Here is a 19,002-nt window from a genome sequence, read left to right on the forward strand (position 1 = left end):
ATATATATATATATATATATATATATATATATATATATATATATATATATACCATGGATTTGGCACCCTAGATCACTCTTTCTACAATATAATAGCATAGAATGGATATATGAATACTTTCATATGAAACGTGATAAGAGTTCATTAATAATACCCTGCACTGAATAGATGAACCTTTTAATACATCTCTTAAACGAAAGGAACGCTGTGAACGAGTCTTTTACGACGTTTCAGGGAGGAACACTGTGAATATCTAGGAGGAAAGTTGTCAGTGAATCTTTTAATATTTAGGAATGCTGTGAAAGAATCTTTTAATGCATCCTTAACCAGACTGTATGTTCGGGTCATCCGAGAACAAACTGCAAGGTCAACCGTTGAATTTCTTGCTGGGAAGTTCCGATAACCAAAGTTACAATCAGGTCTAGGTCTTCTGTAAAATACTATTGGATATATATTCCTGGAAGACCTGCTCAGAGTTAATGGATGATATGACCGTCACCTATAAAAATTAAATAACCCATAAACATAGGGATTCACAGCCTTTCTCCAACGAATGTGTTACAAAGGTTCATTTATTAGGTCCCAATCTTATGGCACTAAAATTTATGTTGGTGTGAGAAGACTGACACCTAATAATAAATGGACTTTTTCAATACTTTCTTCTGGAGGAAGGCTCTAGGTCTAATTAGAAGCAAAGGGCATCTGCATTAGAATACTATAGACATGGATGGAAAAATATTATCATATAGTTTGTGAAGCCATATTATGTCTACTTGTACTTTTGTTTAAATTATTGTTGTGAAGCCATATTGTGTCTACTTTTACTTTTGTTTAAATTATTGTTTGGTACAATCAAATGAAGATATTGAATATATCGATGAAATCATGGACAAAATGTCAATATTTGGGAGTTTGGTTTGTGACATACGATAGAACCCTAGAAATAGATTTATCAATGTAGGTGAATTTTGCCGCTATATCAATTGGATTTGGATAGTCACTCAATTGGATGGATGCCTAATAAATGAACTTTTTTTAGTAAATATTTTTGGAGGGTTGTAGGTCTAATTAGAATCAATACTCTTCTGCATTAAAATACTATAGAGCTGGATGGAAAAATATTTGCATATAGTTTGGGACGTCATATATGGCCCGATACAGGTGGAAGTACTTTTGTTTAGATTATTGTTCTTGTACAATTGTATAATGATATTGAATTTATATATGAAATCATCGACACAACGTTAAAATTGGGGAGTTTGGTTCAATTTAATATGTGACATACGATAACAGCCCTAGAAATAGATTTATCAATGTAGTTAGTGGATTTTGCTGCTATATGCTTTTGATCTTCGGTAAAGACCGTCGTCGAGGAAGCTACTGCAGCGCTCCAAGCACCAGGCATTCGGGCCATTGGAATTGAAGGAGATGTTCGCAAGATAGAGGATGTTGCTCGTGTTGTTGAAGTAACAGTAAAGCAGTTTGGAAGACTTGATATTCTTGTGAATGGTGCTGCGGGCAATTTTCTTTGTGCTGCAGAGGATTTATCACCAAATGGCTTCCGAACAGTATTGGATATTGACTCTGTTGGCACATTTACAATGTGCAATGCTGCATTGCAATATTTAAAGAAAGGTGGACTTGGAAAGTCTCCTTCAGAAGCTGGTGTTATTTTGAACATAAGTGCGACATTGCATTATACAGCAGGATGGTATCAAATTCATGTCTCTCCGCCCGCACAGGGTCACCCTCGGGCCGCCCCGCCTCGCCCGAGGGGCGGAGCGGGGCGGCCCGGGGGTGGCGCTGTGCAGGCGGCGCCTGCGCAGCGCCACCCCCGGGCCGCCCCGCCCCGCCCGAGGGGCGGAGCGTCGATTCCGGGAATCGACGCTCCGCAGAGACTATAAGTGAATCTGTTTTCCTGTAAAAGCGGCCGAACACAAGTTGGAGAAAAGTTTAAACAACGTTGTCATTAACTGTGGGGTAGAGCAGATCAGACTGTATTTTTTGATTATAAATGCCGTAACTAAGTAGTACGAGGTTGTGATGTGTTCAAGATTCTGTAACTTGTTGGACATTGATGGCACTGGCAGTGTAAATTTTACCAAAGTGGAAAGACATTCGAAATCGATGTATGTATGATTAATCCAAAGTATCTGCGTACTTGTGAATCATTTGCATTCAAAATTTCCTTACGTCCCGGGATTTTGTTGCAGTCGACATAAAAGTAGCTCAGTTTTCATTTCATCTCTTTAAAGTTGTGTGTTTAGGATTGTTGAAAAGCTGCGTAATAGGGCGTTGTTTTTTCATTTGATACCCTATTCTTGGCAGGAGTTGGTTTCCAGGCCATGCTTTTAAAGTCGCACTTTAACCTTTTGGTCATCTGCTGGAATAGACGATCGTATTTTGCTCACAAGCACGGGCTTAAATATGACATTGGCGTTGTTTAATGATTAGTCAATTTTGTCTGATTTTTTATTTTCCGACACCTCTTTAGAGTCTAGACTCTGGCTATGCGATTCGGTAGTGTTAGATTTTGAGCTCTGTAAGTGGGCGCCGAAGTGATCGAGCTCGGTAAGTGAGCGCCGAAGTGATCTGGGCTTAGAAGAATTTAGTGATAAGAATCATGCTGATCTTTGATATAGATTATAATTAAGAATAAGCAATCCAAAGTTGTTTTAAAAGTAAGAAAAGAGAAATCTTGATTTAGTTCAATGTCAAGGGAAGAGTATCCTTCAGATAAATATTCCAATGCCATTATATAAACATGAATCGGATATTATATGATACAAGAAATCGTAAAATATATTGATTGGTCTATTATTAAAGTTTAATTTTTTATTGAGTCGAAAAGTTTATTTTATGATGTGTAACTTGTCATAAAAATACAAATTAAAAAAAAAAACATATAAAATATTTAAATTATATTATTTTATAAAATATTTTTTAAATTATATTATTTTATAAAATATTTATACTTGGAAAAATTAGATGAATTTATATTTATATTAGATTTATATTTAAAATAGATTTATGCTGATACTAATCTAATAATATTATATTTAATATTTAACCTCAGATTTTATTTACATGAATAGAAGAAAACATTATTGAAATAAATATTTTTATCAACATAAACAGAAAAAAACATTATTAAAACAAAAAACAACTTAAAAAAATTTAAGTTATCTCTTTACCTACAAACCCAAAATTTAGAAACAATTTCATAGGGTTATCTCTTTACTTACAGACCCGGTGAGACCAACACAAACCTGTTTGAAACAAACAACCATTAAAAAGAGAAAGGAAATGAGTAGTTCAGATTCAGGAATTTAAAGAAAGCCACGAGATATATTTTTTAATTGGCGTATCGTATATAGTTAATATGTCAAAACACGATCAACCTGTGTGTGAAATACGTATACCTTTGGATTGCTTATTGTTAATTATAATCTATATCAAAGATCAGCATGATTCTTATCACTAAATTCTTCTAAGCCCAGATCACTTCGGCGCTCACTTACCGAGCTCGATCACTTCGGCGCCCACTTACAGAGCTCAAAATCTAACACTACCGAATCGCATAGCCAATGTCTAGACTCTAAAGAGGTGTCGGAAAATAAAAAATCAGACAAAATTGACTAATCATTAAACAACGCCAATGTCATATTTAAGCCCGTTCTTGTGAGCAAAATACGATCGTCTATTCCAGCAGATGACCAAAAGGTTAAAGTGCGACTTTAAAAGCATGGCCTGGAAACCAACTCCTGCCAAGAATAGGGTATCAAATGAAAAAACAACGCCCTATTACGCAGCTTTCCAACAATCCTAAACACACAACTTTAAAGAGATGAAATGAAAATTGAGCTACTTTTATGTCGACTGCAACAAAATCCTGGGACGTAAGGAAATTTTGAATGCAAATGATTCACAAGTACGCAGATACTTTGGATTAATCATACATACATCGATTTCGAATGTCTTTCCACTTTGGTAAAATTTACACTGCCAGTGCCATCAATGTCCAACAAGTTACAAATCTTGAACACATCACAACCTCGTACTACTTAGTTACGGCATTTATAATCAAAAAATACAGTCTGATCTGCTCTACCCCACAGTTAATGACAACGCTGTTTAAACTTTTCTCCAACTTGTGTTCAGCCGCTTTTACAGGAAAACAGATTCACTTATAGTCTCTGCGGAGCGTCGATTCCCGGAATCGACGCTCCGCCCCTCGGGCGGGGCGGGGCGGCCCGGGGGTGACCCTGTGCGGGCGGAGAGACATGAATTTGATACCATCCTGCTGTATAATGCAATGTCGCACTTATGTTCAAAATAACACCAGCTTCTGAAGGAGACTTTCCAAGTCCACCTTTCTTTAAATATTGCAATGCAGCATTGCACATTGTAAATGTGCCAACAGAGTCAATATCCAATACTGTTCGGAAGCCATTTGGTGATAAATCCTCTGCAGCACAAAGAAAATTGCCCGCAGCACCATTCACAAGAATATCAAGTCTTCCAAACTGCTTTACTGTTACTTCAACAACACGAGCAGCATCCTCTATCTTGCGAACATCTCCTTCAATTCCAATGGCCCGAATGCCTGGCGCTTGGAGCGCTGCAGTAGCTTCCTCGACGACGGTCTTTACCGAAGATCAAAAGCATATAGCAGCAAAATCCACGAACTACATTGATAAATCTATTTCTAGGGCTGTTATCGTATGTCACATATTAAATTGAACCAAACTCCCCAATTTTAACGTTGTGTCGATGATTTCATATATAAATTCAATATCATTATACAATTGTACAAGAACAATAATCTAAACAAAAGTACTTCCACCTGTATCGGGCCATATATGACGTCCCAAACTATATGCAAATATTTTTCCATCCAACTCTATAGTATTTTAATGCAGAAGAGTATTGATTCTAATTAGACCTACAACCCTCCAAAAATATTTACTAAAAAAAGTTCATTTATTAGGCGTCCATCCAATTCAGTGACTATCCAAATCCAATTGATATAGTGGCAAAATTCACCTACATTGATAAATCTATTTCTAGGGTTCTATCGTATGTCACAAACCAAACTCCCAAATATTTACATTTTGTCCATGATTTCATCAATATATTCAATATCTTCATTTGATTGTACCAAACAATAATTTAAACAAAAGTAAAAGTAGACACAATATGGCTTCACAACAATAATTTAAACAAAAGTACAAGTAGACATAATATGGCTTCACAAACTATATGATAATATTTTTCCATCCATGTCTATAGTATTCTAATGCAGATGCCCTTATTCTATATTGGTGCGCTTATTCTATATTATATCCATGGTACAGGTATCCGTGCAAGTTATAAACAAATATTTCATGAAATCATTAAAATGAAGCCTCAAACTTCCACCGAGCATTTGTCTAATTATGGCAAGGTGTGTACTCATGGTTTTGTATTATAAATGTAATTTAATTTTTTTACGGTTTTAATTAGGATATTAATAAAGTATAATAAAAATAAGTGATGATAGATGCTATATTTTAATTGAGTGGATTATTTTTAATTGGTTATATTTCTCTTTAATTTTCATAACTTAATGTTTTGACCAAGAACCCTTTTTGGCGTGAAAAGCTTACGAGTTGGGGTTTATAACTCTCACCAAATACATTTTAGAAATGTTTGTCTTTCTTCTTAATGAGTCTTTGACTGCTCACACTTACATTACTAGAACATGCTCTTTTGAGGTTACCTGTGGAGATTTAATTATGTAGTATATTCCTTTTATGGTTTTCTATACAAATTGTCGATTGTACAAGTGCTTTATAAATCATATCTGGGTACATTGTGTGGAGAACTATGGTATCCCCAGGCAACTAGATGCAAAAAAAATTAATTATGTTTTGCTAGGGATAGTAAAAGGTTACCTATTATGTTATGCATGTTGCTTGTACATCTTCTTTGGTGGTTGTTCATTTTTCATTAGAAAAATAAAGAAAAACCCTTATGTTCTCACATTTAAATTTTGTTTCACCATTTTGGGTATTAAACACCTTGGAAGGAAACACATGTGAATGATAAATCCTATAATAGTATGCTTGACATATATTACTAATATTACTAGTTTTAAATTAGTTTTTCTTTCAATTTTTCTTAGCTCTCATGTATTACTTTCTTCGACTCTGATATTTTTCTCATTACATTATATTAGTTACACTTGATACTTTTCAAAAATAGCTTGAAAGCCTTCATTCAACATATTATGTTTATGTGTGTTAGATAGAAATATCTAGAACAATAAATTCACTTAGTATTAAAAACAATCTACACATTCATTTACACATTTTTTTATGTTTTCAAGAGTACTTATATGTGTGTGTGTGTATGTGTGTTTAGTCTGTGGATAATGCAGGTTTAACCTAGGGCTTGCAGCAATCTTCAAGCCTATTAATTAGCGTTTATGATTGTTCCCCTTTGGTTCAATGACTTATAGTTTGTTTATTAACCTCGATAACTAACCTAACCCAAAGAAATATTACATTCCTCTTTTGATTTCATAATTTTCAAATTACAAAACATTAATACATTGGAATAACCACAAGCAAAAAAAATAAAGACAAAAATCAGAAAACAAAAATACATGTTTAACATTCATTCGCTTATATGAATAAATGACTTGGCCTACCGCAAAACCACAGTGAATAGAAAGATGCTCTACCCAACCAATGGGAACTGGTACCTGTACTGGAACTCCCCCTGAGCAAATTTTCTTTTTGTTTTGCTAAACTAAGACTTGTAACTTCTATTTCATTAAATCGGAAAGAAAAATACATAAAATACAACAGTCCCCAAGGAACTTTGGGCTAAAGAAATATCAAACTGCTTAAAGCCATAGACCCACAAACAGAACAACAAAACCCTCGAAAAACAAACATAAGTCAACACCGTTCGATCACCCCTCAAAGATCTGACGGATGAGGCTCATATCGGAGCGAGAACCTGCAACCACGTTAAAATTAGAATCGAACCCAATGAGGAAATACGGACCATTCTAAAAGGATTTTGGGTCTGAACGGGGGGATAACCCTCGAGCATGTAGTCCACCCGAAATCCACCGATTCCCACCATGAAGCACAACAAACTCAAAGGATAACACTCACCTTGACCTACATACATATCCTTAATCGTCGAATCTCCTCGCTAGATCTAACGGCAATTGAGAAAGATCCATTACAATGCAATTTCATTCAGCAAAGAATTAATGCTCTTCAATTTCTTCGAGATGCAATGCAAGAAATTGGGTTGAAGAAAGGGGACTTTAGTGAATCACGTGTGGCAAAAAAGGCAAAGGAACCCCAACCACCATTACATGGAATGTTTGGAAAGACATATATTGGGAGATTTGCAGACATCAAAGACCCATTAGAAGAGGAAAATGAGCAAAATGAAACAGAAAATATTGTGGAAGAGGACAATGATGAAACTCTAGAGGACGAAGAATTTGGATTACGTGACATTGTTGATTAAATTTAAGTTATGCTTGTAAATCAAGCTTTGCAATGTTTTGACTTTGACATTTTATGAGAAGAATAAACACTCAATTAGGGTTGTTATATGTTCAATATTGGTAATATGTGATTTCTGCATTGATTTTTAAGTTAATCATTATTTTTTGAAAAAAAAAATAGTTATTATTATCTTTTTGACATGTAATTCATAAAAAAAACTATTATTTGACCATTTTTAGTTAATATTTTTGTATAAAAATTGTGATTTTGACATGTTAATTCTAGCAAAAAATTATCAAAACGTTTAGTTTTTTTGTTATATTTATGTTAAAAATGGTTATTTTTTATGTCCATTGTTAAAAAATGTTGTTTTTTAGAAACAATTATTTCATGTGGATTGAAAAATTAATTAAGGATGTCTAAACATGTAGATTATCTAAAATTCAAACTATCGACTTTCTAATTTAAAAACGCAAAACAATAAAAACCCCACTAAAAAAAATAAAAAAATTAAGATAGAGAATAAGAAAATATGAATACAATGACGACTTCAAAAACTATCAAATTTAGAAAATAATTTTTTACATTTCACACACTAGAAAATTTAAAGTCTAAAAATAGGTCTTTTAAAAAAAGGGTGTGATGCAGAATACTCACTTTTTAAAATCAGGATGAAAATCACTACCATTCACTACCATTCTAAAACTTAATGCACATGAAAAAAATTAAAGTTCCAAAAACCATGTTCTAAAAAAAACATGTGTATTATGCATCACCACTTTTGAAAATCGAGTCATTTTTTTGCCACCTCTACAAAACCGGTAACAGTATCAGTTCCCGTTTCAAATTTTACATTGTTAGATGATGAGGATGACAAAGGTGATGATGGAGGAGGCATTTCCCCTTTCCCTCTGCCTTCTGGAGGGGCAAATAGAAAAGGTTCCTCTGGTCCTTTGTCTGGTTTAGGTGTTGAAGTGCTTTCACCTCAACCCTTCTTAAATTCCAGATACATCTCTTCCACCATGGCTTGGAATGTCTTAAAACTTTCTATAAATTGAGATTTTGAGCCCAATGGAGCTTCTTCTACGATTCCCCTCTGAGAATAGACTCTTCCAATCTTTGGATTAGTCTCAACAAGTTCTCCTTCTCCTAGTCTGAGCTTTAATCTAGTTAGCATTCAAAATCCAGCACAAGCTTGTCTAACCTTAACAAAACCAAAACCAAATACTTTGATACCACTTGATCTGAAATTAGATACTAAATCAAGAAGAAAAGGTATTACAGACTCATGTGCAGGAAAATTCCTATATTACTTAGTGCAATGGATCAAAAATATTGCAAATAATATAGACAATTAACAGTCAGAAACATAATAGACACACACATCAACACAACAAATAATCAAGGAGTTCACCAGACTTCCTGGCTATGTCTCCTAGTCCAAATTTTAGTGTCAACCTCTATAATATGTCTTTAAGAACATATTATTACAAGAGTGAGCTCAAAAACAGAGTCTCAACCAACAGTGACATCAAAGAGGGATCTACCCGAAAACCTCAAGTCTAAAAGAGTGCATAGGCTCTCCCTCTGTCTTGTTACTCTATTCATCTATTTCAATCTATCTTCTCTGTCTCAATCTATTTCCCCTCTGACTATCTCTGTTCTATCATTGGATGGTTTTTTAAGCCTAACAACGTTGTCTGTTCATTTCCCTTTTCGGGCTCTCTGGCTTCTGGCCGTTTTCCTTCTTCCCCGGGCTCTCTGGCTCTCATCGAGTGTTCTTGCGCTCATTATTGAAACACTCAGGGGCACAAGGATGCTAACAGGGTGAAATACTGACGAGCATAGATGGAACTGGCTGTTTGGCCTTCCCCCGACAAAATCTTTAAAACAATTCATTTTTGGTCTCTAAAGGAAAATACATAAAGAACATAGAAAATTTGACAAAGACACTTTCTATTGGACTTCAAATAATATCCAATCACATCCATAATCCCTATTGGGTCTGGAATTTATTACATGTTGCAAGGTACAGCTCTTTCATATGACTACGATCCCCCTCCTCAGTAGATCGCCGATCACCGATATCGGTGTATTGCATATTGCGGGGTCGCGGGTCTCCTATATTGTTACACCAATCCACTCCACCGATCGCTGATAATCAATATCGGTGTATCACTTGTTGGCCCATCACGATGTTCTGGGTCCTTTCCCCTTCTGGTTATCTGCGATGCAATAATCGTAATCACATATCGCAAGAGTCCCTGGCCTGTGGTAAGTCCTCCCTTTGGTGATATTGCAATGCGATTCAATCTCGCTTCGCCGTTGATCTACGCACTTGACCAATGGTTTATATGTCATCGTTGATGTAATCGCTTTGAGGCTGAGGTTTGATTTGCCGCTAGCTTCTCCGATGCGATTTGATCTTGTCCATTGATCTCATGGATCCAACAACTCTGGTGCATTCCTACTGCGCTTCCGCTTTCCTTTGGATTTTCAGTTTTTTCTGCCATTCTTTTATTTGTGCTATTAATTAATGAAGTCAATAGACTTAGAGGTTTTTATACAAGATCCATTTTGGATCAAAGGATCACCACCTAGTATTCGCGAACTACTTGGCAAGAGGAGGGCCAATGCTGCTGAGACCGGAGGTGTGCAGCACCTGCTTTATGGGGCACGATCTGTCAGATAGGAGGGAAACACACGATGGACAATTTCCATTTGCTGTAGAAATATACACAGACACCCCAACAATTATTTTGTAATTTATGTAGGTCGGTAGGCCACGATGAGCGCACTTACTGCAATTACGAGCTAATGATGAATTGGACCCCAGCCTATAGGATGTAGACCGAAATGCAAGCCCTCGACCCAGATGCGGGGATGGCGTGCGCTGGATTTCAGGGGTGCGATCGAGGACGAGGTGGAATGGGACCAGGAAGAGGTCGCGGACAGTTAATTTGTTACAATTGCGGAGGACTAGAGCACTATGCTCATGATTGTACCAACCCGACTAGGATATCATGTACGTATTGTGCTCAGTTTGATCATGAAACAATAGATTGTCCTATGTTGATCATGAAGATGCGCAAAAAAGGGGTATTCCAGCCTCCCTCGACTCAGAATATACAAATGATGAGGTTTGAGCTGCACGAAGAAGACCTGAATGTAAACATGATGCTCAAAAGCGGTACAGCCACAGGAGAAGATACGGGGAAACATACAGAGGAAAGTACATGGGTTCACAAGAATCTTGCAAGGGAACTTGAGTTTGACTTAGAACGCACGAAGGAGACATTCATGGAAGCTAAGAAGAGCTTCTTGGAGGCCTCCACTTTAGGTAGTAAGGATCAACCAAAGCCCGGAATGGATCCTTCAATGCTCACTACCTTTTTGGAGACATGCATGAAATTGTTGCATGACAACAAGGTGATTAGAGGACTACAGGAGTTGATCACCAGGTGCATGGGGGCAGGAGAACCGAACGTAGTCAAAAAATTTGGGAAGCATGGATGGTGCATTGGAAGGGAAATGAGGTTGACTGCATAGATTGGGGAATATGAAATGGATCAGGTGATCCTAGATCTAGGTTTGGACATGAATGTATTACCAAAGAAAACATGGGAATGCATGGGCAGACCCACATTACAATGGTCCCCTATTCAGTTACGAATGGCGAATCAACAAAAGATTTTTCCCATGGGGAGGTTGCAAGGGGTAACAGTTGATATTGAAGGTGTGAGTGCACAGGCGGATTTTGAAGTAATAGAGATTGTCGATGACAGCAATCTCTATCCCACGTTGTTAGGAATAGACTAGGCCACCAATATGAATGAAGTCATCAATCTGAAGAAGCACAAAATGATCTTTGAGAAAAATTCACTATGCTTAGTAGTCCCACTAGACCCAGCCGAAGGAGTGCGCTACATTGAACCAATGCGCGATGATGAAAGTGACGATGATCTTGATTGTATTTACAAGATAACTAAGTGAGACCAAGATTGGGTGAATTCGACTAAATATGGGAGGATCTTGTGGGAGCGTGAAAGCTCCTGCACTTCGGATTTAGACGAAGAAATAGAGCCATGGAAGAATCGATTGCACGAAGTGACAATGCTAAACTACAACATGATGGTTAGATCACTACGCTGCACGAAAATAGAGGCAAGAGAGCTGCCAACATATGATGGATTGGCAGTTGTGGACAAATTCTTGAGCAAATTCGAAAGCACGATACCCAAACAACAACAGTTCGATGCGTTGAAGTGGGCGCTGTGCGCAACACCCGCATGATGGTGGGGCACACATCAAGGAAATTTTGAGGACTAGCACAGATGTAGAAGGATGATGTGCCTATGATTTGGAAAACCACAACTACAGTTGGAGGAAAAATATGATGGACGAGATGACCCATGCATGAACCTCGCAAAATGGACCAAGGTTTACGAGGAAGAACCACAGCTTGAATGGGTGCACCTATTCTACCTGATCCAAGAATCTTTTGCTTATAGATGTATGAAAAGAATCACATGTAGAAATTGTAGCTTAACACAGAAATCTAATGTGCACACATAAAAGAAGAAGGAACACATAAAGGCACAACAAGAAGACAACCAGACTTGATAATGGAGTTCATCCAACTCGGACTACGTCTCCAGGCCCTGCTCGATCAATGGGGAGGCCTTCATATATTAAATGGCATGAAAAGAAGAGAATTACATTCACTAGTTACATAAAAAGAGGCTTATACCTCCATTCTGGAAAATGGCTATGAAACAGAGACCTCAGATGGAGAAATGGATAACACCAATGTATCTGTGGCATTGAGAGGGGCTAAAAACATATAAAACTTGTCCAAATCAGACAAAATGCACTATTGGCCACCTGAAAGCTCTCCTGCTTCGAACTACGTGCTGAAAATCCTCTCTCTCCCGTATTTTTCCAATCATTAGGATTTTAATATGTCTCTTTTGTGACAAAGGCTACTAAAATCGGGGTTGTTTTGTTTATAATGGAAACTAGTGGAGTAGAAGGATCGGCGGGCACAAGAAACCCTTGAAAATAGCCTTTTTTCGGGTCAAAGTGATATACACAAAAAACATTGAAAAATCTGAAAGGTTGGACTTCAAAAAATATATAAAATCGGCTCTATTTTCCTATCAAGTCCGGTCCCCATATCACAATCAGCATATCGCTAGTTCACTTGTCATGTTAGTGGGGATTGCCGACCACCGATCGTCGATCACGTCAGCCTCATCAGATCGGCATATCACATCACTGCAGCTCAAGGGTCGTGGTCATTGGTCCCTGTTGATCGCCAATCGGTCGATCACTTTGATCGTCGATACCGATTGCAGGTCTTAAGTCCCGATCACAATCGCTAATCGCTTGCCCCGTCTCCGATTAATCGGAGATCCCTAATCAGGGGTTCTAAAGGCTTCTCCTTTCTGCCCCTTTGGACCCTCCGATTGCGATTTTCCTTCATAAGGCTTAAAACCCATTTTTATAAGAAAAAGCCTCATTTTCCAATTGAACAAGGCAACCTTCTTTCTGCCACAACTCCATCATCTAGACTCAGATTGGAGTGTCATTCACACCGTTGGAATAAGGGTGACAGGAAATTCGATCTGATGTTAGGATACTTGCTTTTCCGCCACTCTGAATTTTTGAGATTTTCCATGCCACTGTATCTGAAGATCCACCTAGATCAATCCTCCCCATTGAGGAGCTTTTGGACCACCAAAAGATTTCACTAGTCAATTGGCAAGTGAGCAAATTGTTCTCTCCCCCTTCCTTCTCCACCCATTTGGCCTTGCTAGGGTGCATTCCCTTGAAACCAACTCGAAGGTATTCCACATCTCCTCGCCATGAAGTCCTGGTCCTTCTGTCAAGGATGATGTCTTCAAGTAACTCATCAAGAAATTCTGGTACAAAATCATCAACTGTAGGAACTGTGCCCACCTCATCAGTGTCCACGATCAATGGTGCTTCATACAGCTTTAAGTTCTCCACATTCACGACTAAGTACATCTGCATATATATCAGCAAATCAAGATGAAAGGCATTGTTCCCAATCTTCTCCAAAATGGTGAATGAACCATACCGGATTGGTTGCAATTTCTTCCCTTCTCCCTTCATCATGTCCTAGCTGATGTGGAACCACACTTTGTCGCCCACTTGGAATTGGTGGTCGACTCAGTGTTTGTCATGTCGAGCCTTGTAATGGGCTTAACTTTTCTCCAACTTCTCTTGCACTGCTTGGTGAATCAATTGGATTCACTGAATGAACTACTGAGTTTTGTCCCTATCATTATGTCCATTGGAGCCATATTCCCTTCGAAAGACCATATCAAAAGGGTCCTTTGGTGGGTAACCAAAGCATGTCTCAAAAGGTGAACGCTGTGTAGATGAATGCACTACTCAGTTGTAGGAATGTTGTACATATGGGAGATGTTCATCCCAAAACTTGGGATGTTTCCCATAATAGCCTCATAACAAGTGTACCACGGTACAGTTGACAACCTCTGTCTGTCCGCCAGTCTGTGGATGAAATACCATGCTTCTTTTCAATTTGGTGTCCATCGTCTTCCACAAGCTGGTCCAAAACTCTCTGAGAAAGCGAGAGTCCTGATCTGACACAATCGATGTGGGTAATCCAAAATGGACCCAAACATGCTGATAGAAAAGAGAAGTAGTCTGCGTTGCAGTGATCTGCTTTTTACAAGGCATCAGAATACATATTTTGCTAAAATAGTCAACGACGACATACAAATAGTCGTGACTCTTCCTAGACAAAGGCAAACCTCCTACAAAGTTCATTGACACACTTTCCCATGGACGACTAGGTATAGGGAGTGGTGTGTAGAGCCTGAGTCTTCTATTAGAGGGCTTGGAAACAGAACACATCACACAACCCTTTACATAGCGAGTCACAATTTTTTTCATATGAGGCCAAAAACAAAATCTTTGTACATGACATAAAGTCTTTTCGACACAAAAGTGTCCAGACACAAGAGAGGTGTGGGCCTCTCAAATTACATATACCCTTTCCCCTATGGAAATACACAATTTACCAAGGTGATACAACAGTTTCCCCTGCAAGTGATAGTTGTCCACCTATGAACCATGGGTTAGTTTTGCATAAATCTCGTTAAAGTCATCATCGTTAGCATATTGTTCAGCATAACTCTCAAAAGACAACGAAGCATTATGAAAAATAACAGAAGCATAAATAGGAGGGCGAGATAGCATATCGACCACTTTAATGCTAGTGCCCTTCTTATACTTTATTACCAGATGAAACTGCTGAAGAAAATCCATCCACCTGAAATGACGAGATTGCTACAGCTTGGTTTGTGATTGAAGGTACTGCAAGGGCTGATGATCTGTATGGATGATGGTCTCCTTGCCGATCAGGTAGTGTTTCCACTTTTTCGCACTTTGCACCAAGGCATAAATCTCCTTGTCATAAGTGGGATAGTTTATCATAGCTTGAGAAAACTTCTCAGTATGGTAACAAATTGGCTTCTTGTGTTGCATCAATACAGCTCCCATGGCATAACTGCTGGAATCGGTTTTGATCTTGAATGGCTGTTGGAGATCGGGTAAGGCTAAGACTGGTGCGGTGATGATCTTTTCCTTCAATGTTTTGAAGGATTTCTGTTGTCTTCCTCCCCATTGGAAGACCTGTTTCACACTTGTCAATGTGTGTAGAGGTGCTGCAATAACAGAGAAATTAGCAATAAATCTCCTCCAATACTAGACTGCACCTAAAAAGCTATGACCTCGGTTACACTGGTAGGCTTATGCCAATTTGCAATTGCTTCAACTTTAGAAGGATCAATTTTAACTGACCATGACCAACAATATGACCTAGGTAACCCAAAGAGGTTTTCACGAACTCATACTTTGACAATTTACAAAGATTTTTTCTTTTTTCAATACATCAAGCACTTTATTTACATGATAAACGTGTTCAACCCAACACTTACTAAAGACAAGTATATCATCCAAATATACAAGAACAAATTCATTAATGAAAGGCCCAAAGAGATCATTCATGACCCTCATAAAAGTGGTTGGAGCATTGCAAAGTCCAAATGGAATCACCATCCATTCGAACAGCCCCTATTTGGTCTTGAAGGCGGTTTTCCACACATCTTCCTATGCAATTTTGACCTGGTGATAACCACTGCGAAATCCAATTTAGTGAAATAAAAAACATTCTTTAACTGATCTAATAAGTCATCAATGCATGGAAGGGGGTAGTGATTTTTCATTGTGATTTTGTTTAGCGTGTGGTAATCCATGCACATCCTCCATGTGTCGTCTTTCTTTGGGACTAAGACAATCAGTGAGCCACACGGAGAAGTGCTCGGCCTAATGACCCCTTGGTCCAGCAATTCCTGCACCTGTTTCTTTATTTCCTCCATCTCAATGGTCGACATCCTGTACATGCCAATATTTGATAAAGGAGCATCATGTTGCAAATGGATTTCATGTTGGATTTCCCTCTTCGGAGGTAATCCCTTCGGTTCCTGAAACAGCTCATCATAATTAGAAATTAATTCAGATAATTCCTGTTTATGTTCTTGATCACAACCCTGGAAAGCATCAGCTAACTCTACCTCTTTTTCCCTTACAACCGTAAGCATGCAACCCTTACTGGAATTCACCAGCCTTTTTATTTGTCCAACACTTACAAGGTTGGCATTGATTTTATTTTGATGAGCCCTTACTATATATTCTACCCCATCCTTTGTGATTTGGTATTTATTTTCATGACAGAAAAAGACTGCCTTTCTATCATACAGATATGGACTTCGTAACACCATGCCACAGATATCCAATGGTATTACATCCAGTTTTACTTCGTCCACAAGCTTAGAAGAGATTACAAATTTGAATTTTCATTGCTTGGTTACATTCAGTTTTGCTTTATCATGTATCCATCCAAGCGCGTAAGGTTTCAGATGTGGTTTTGTTTCTAAGCCAAGTTTCTTTACCAGGAATTATGTGATTAAATTTGCTTGGGATCTAGTATCAAACAGAGTTTCAACTTTAGTATTATTTACAACAACTCTAATATGAAACAGTTCATTTCTCTTTTGATCATTAGCAAGGGACTCATTTACAGAACTAGTTCCTTCATGCGATTCAGAATTAACATGAGGTCTAAGAGTACCTTTTGTTCCCACGGCTGTGATTAGTGCTTCATATCCGGAATCCAATCCAAGGTCTTGCTATGCAGTTGCCACTGTCTTCTGCTTCCCTTTTCCTCCATACTTCTTTGGACGCTTTTCTGGGTGTTGTTTCCAACAGTGATCATCATCGTGGCCTTCCTTTTTGCAGTGATTGCAATACGACCTTTCTCCTTCTTTGGCTATTGCCGTCTTCTTCTCCTTTCCTTTTCATTTTTCTTTAGATTTGCCATTGGGAGGTTTGAACGGTGGTTTTATGGAATGATCATCTCTTTCATTTTTGCCCCTGTTCTCAATATGAATTTCCTTTACGCTAGCTACGTGATTAGTGCTTGTTTCAAACAACAACAATGAATGCCTAATGTAGCTATGCAATGAGCCAATATACTTAGTTACAACTTCAGGTGTATCAAGTGAAATACCTAAATTCAGTGCTTGCTTTCTAAAATCCTCTATAAAACTCTAAACATCCTAACCTTTGCCTTGCCTTAAATACTGCCAATTCATTAAATGTTTTTGCTTATATCCTAAAGGATAAAATTGTTCCTTTAACGCAGAAATAAAATCAAGCCATGAGGAAAAGAGGTTACCCACATTCTTACTGCACCGTAATTTTCTCTCCCACCAAACGAGAGTAGTGGTGCTCAGCCGTAGAGAGGCCAGTTGAATCTTTGTCTCATCCTCCACAATTTGTTGAATCCTGCAGTAGACCTCAATCTGCCTAATCCAATTACTAAGCTTCTCTGTGTTACCTTCACCATTAAACATGGGAAGATCAAATTTCACATCTAATCTAAAGAAAGGTTTCTTAGATGCATCCTTTGAATTTCTACGATTATGGTGGTGAGAGGAAGGAGAACCCTCACTCGCTGAAGGAGAAGGAGGGGGTTCTTCTCCACCATTCCGATGTGCTGAACCTTGTTCTTCTGGGTTTCTCTCCTCTGCTTTCTCCAGCCTTAACACCAGCTGACTGATATTATCTGCCATTGAATGGAAGGTCTTGCGGAAATTGTGCTCCTCTTCAATATGAGCTTAATCTTCTGCCATGTTTCTCCTTCGATGTGCACACCCCTCTTCAGGATCGAAAGGCTCTAATTCCCCTTTGCCTCTTCGGAGTTTGTCTCTTGTTAGCATAAAAACATGCAATTCACATCTAAAAATACCTGCTCTGATAACAATTGATCTAGGAATATTTTGCTTATAGATGTATGAAAAGAATAACATGTACAAATTGCAGCTTAACGCAAAAATCTAATGTGCACACATAAAAGAAGAAGGAACACATAAAGACACGACAAGAAGACAACCAGACTTGATAACGGAGTTCATCCAACTCGAACTATGTCTCCGAGCCCTGCTTGATCAATGGGGAGGCCTTCATATATTAAATGGCATGGAAAGAAGAGAATTACATTCACTAGTTACATAAAAAGAGGCTTATACCTCCATTCTGGAAAATGGCTATGAAATGGAGACCTCAGATGGAGAAATGGACAACACCAATGTGTCCGTGGTGTTGAGAAGGACTAAAAACATATAAAACTTGTCCAAATCAGATAAAATGCACTATTGGCCACCTGAAATCTCTCCTCCCTTGAACTGCATGTTGAAAATCCTCTCTCTCTTGTACTTTTCCAATCATCGGGATTTTAATATGTCTCTCCTGTACTTTTCCAATCATCGGGCTTTTAATATGTCTCTTTTGTGAAAAAGGCTGCTGAAATAGGGGTTGTTTTTTTATAATGGAAACCAGTGGAGTAGAAGGATTGGCGGGCACAACAAACCCTTGAAAATAGCCTTTTTTCCACTCAAAGTGACATACACAAAAAACATTGAAAAATCCGAAAGCCAGACTTCAAAAAATATATAAAATTGGCTCTATTTGCCTGTCAGGTCCGGTCCCCATATCGCAATCGGCATATCACTAGTTCTCTGGTCATGTTAGTAGGGATTGCCGACCACCGATCACTAATCGCTGATATCGCTGATATTGGCATATCGCATCGGCCTTATCAGATCAGCATATCGCATCGCTGCAGCTCAGGGGTATTGGTCCTTGGTCCTTGCCGATTGTCGATCGACCGATCGCTCCGATTGCCAATACTGATCACAGGTCTTAAGTCCTGATCACAATCACTAATCACTTTCCTCTATCTCTGATTAATCGGAGATCGTGCCTTAAGTCCGCCCCTTTGGATCCTCCAATTGTGCTTTGCCTTCATAAGGCTTAAAACCCATTTTTATAAGAAAATGCCTCATTTTCCAAAGGAACAAGGCAATCTTCT

At 38.2% G+C, this 19,002-nt stretch overlaps 1 pseudogene; it reads right to left on the reverse strand.

The window, feature by feature from the left end:
- Positions 1 to 3,737: 3,737 nt before the first annotated feature.
- LOC149232644 (peroxisomal 2,4-dienoyl-CoA reductase [(3E)-enoyl-CoA-producing] pseudogene) lies at positions 3,738 to 18,166 on the reverse strand (annotated as a pseudogene).
- Positions 18,167 to 19,002: the final 836 nt, after the last annotated feature.

This window comes from Pinus tabuliformis, chromosome J (assembly GCF_031772625.1).
Source record: "Pinus tabuliformis cultivar Carrire ecotype Pingquan chromosome J, CPIR1, whole genome shotgun sequence".
Taxonomy (NCBI): Eukaryota; Viridiplantae; Streptophyta; class Pinopsida; order Pinales; family Pinaceae; genus Pinus; species Pinus tabuliformis.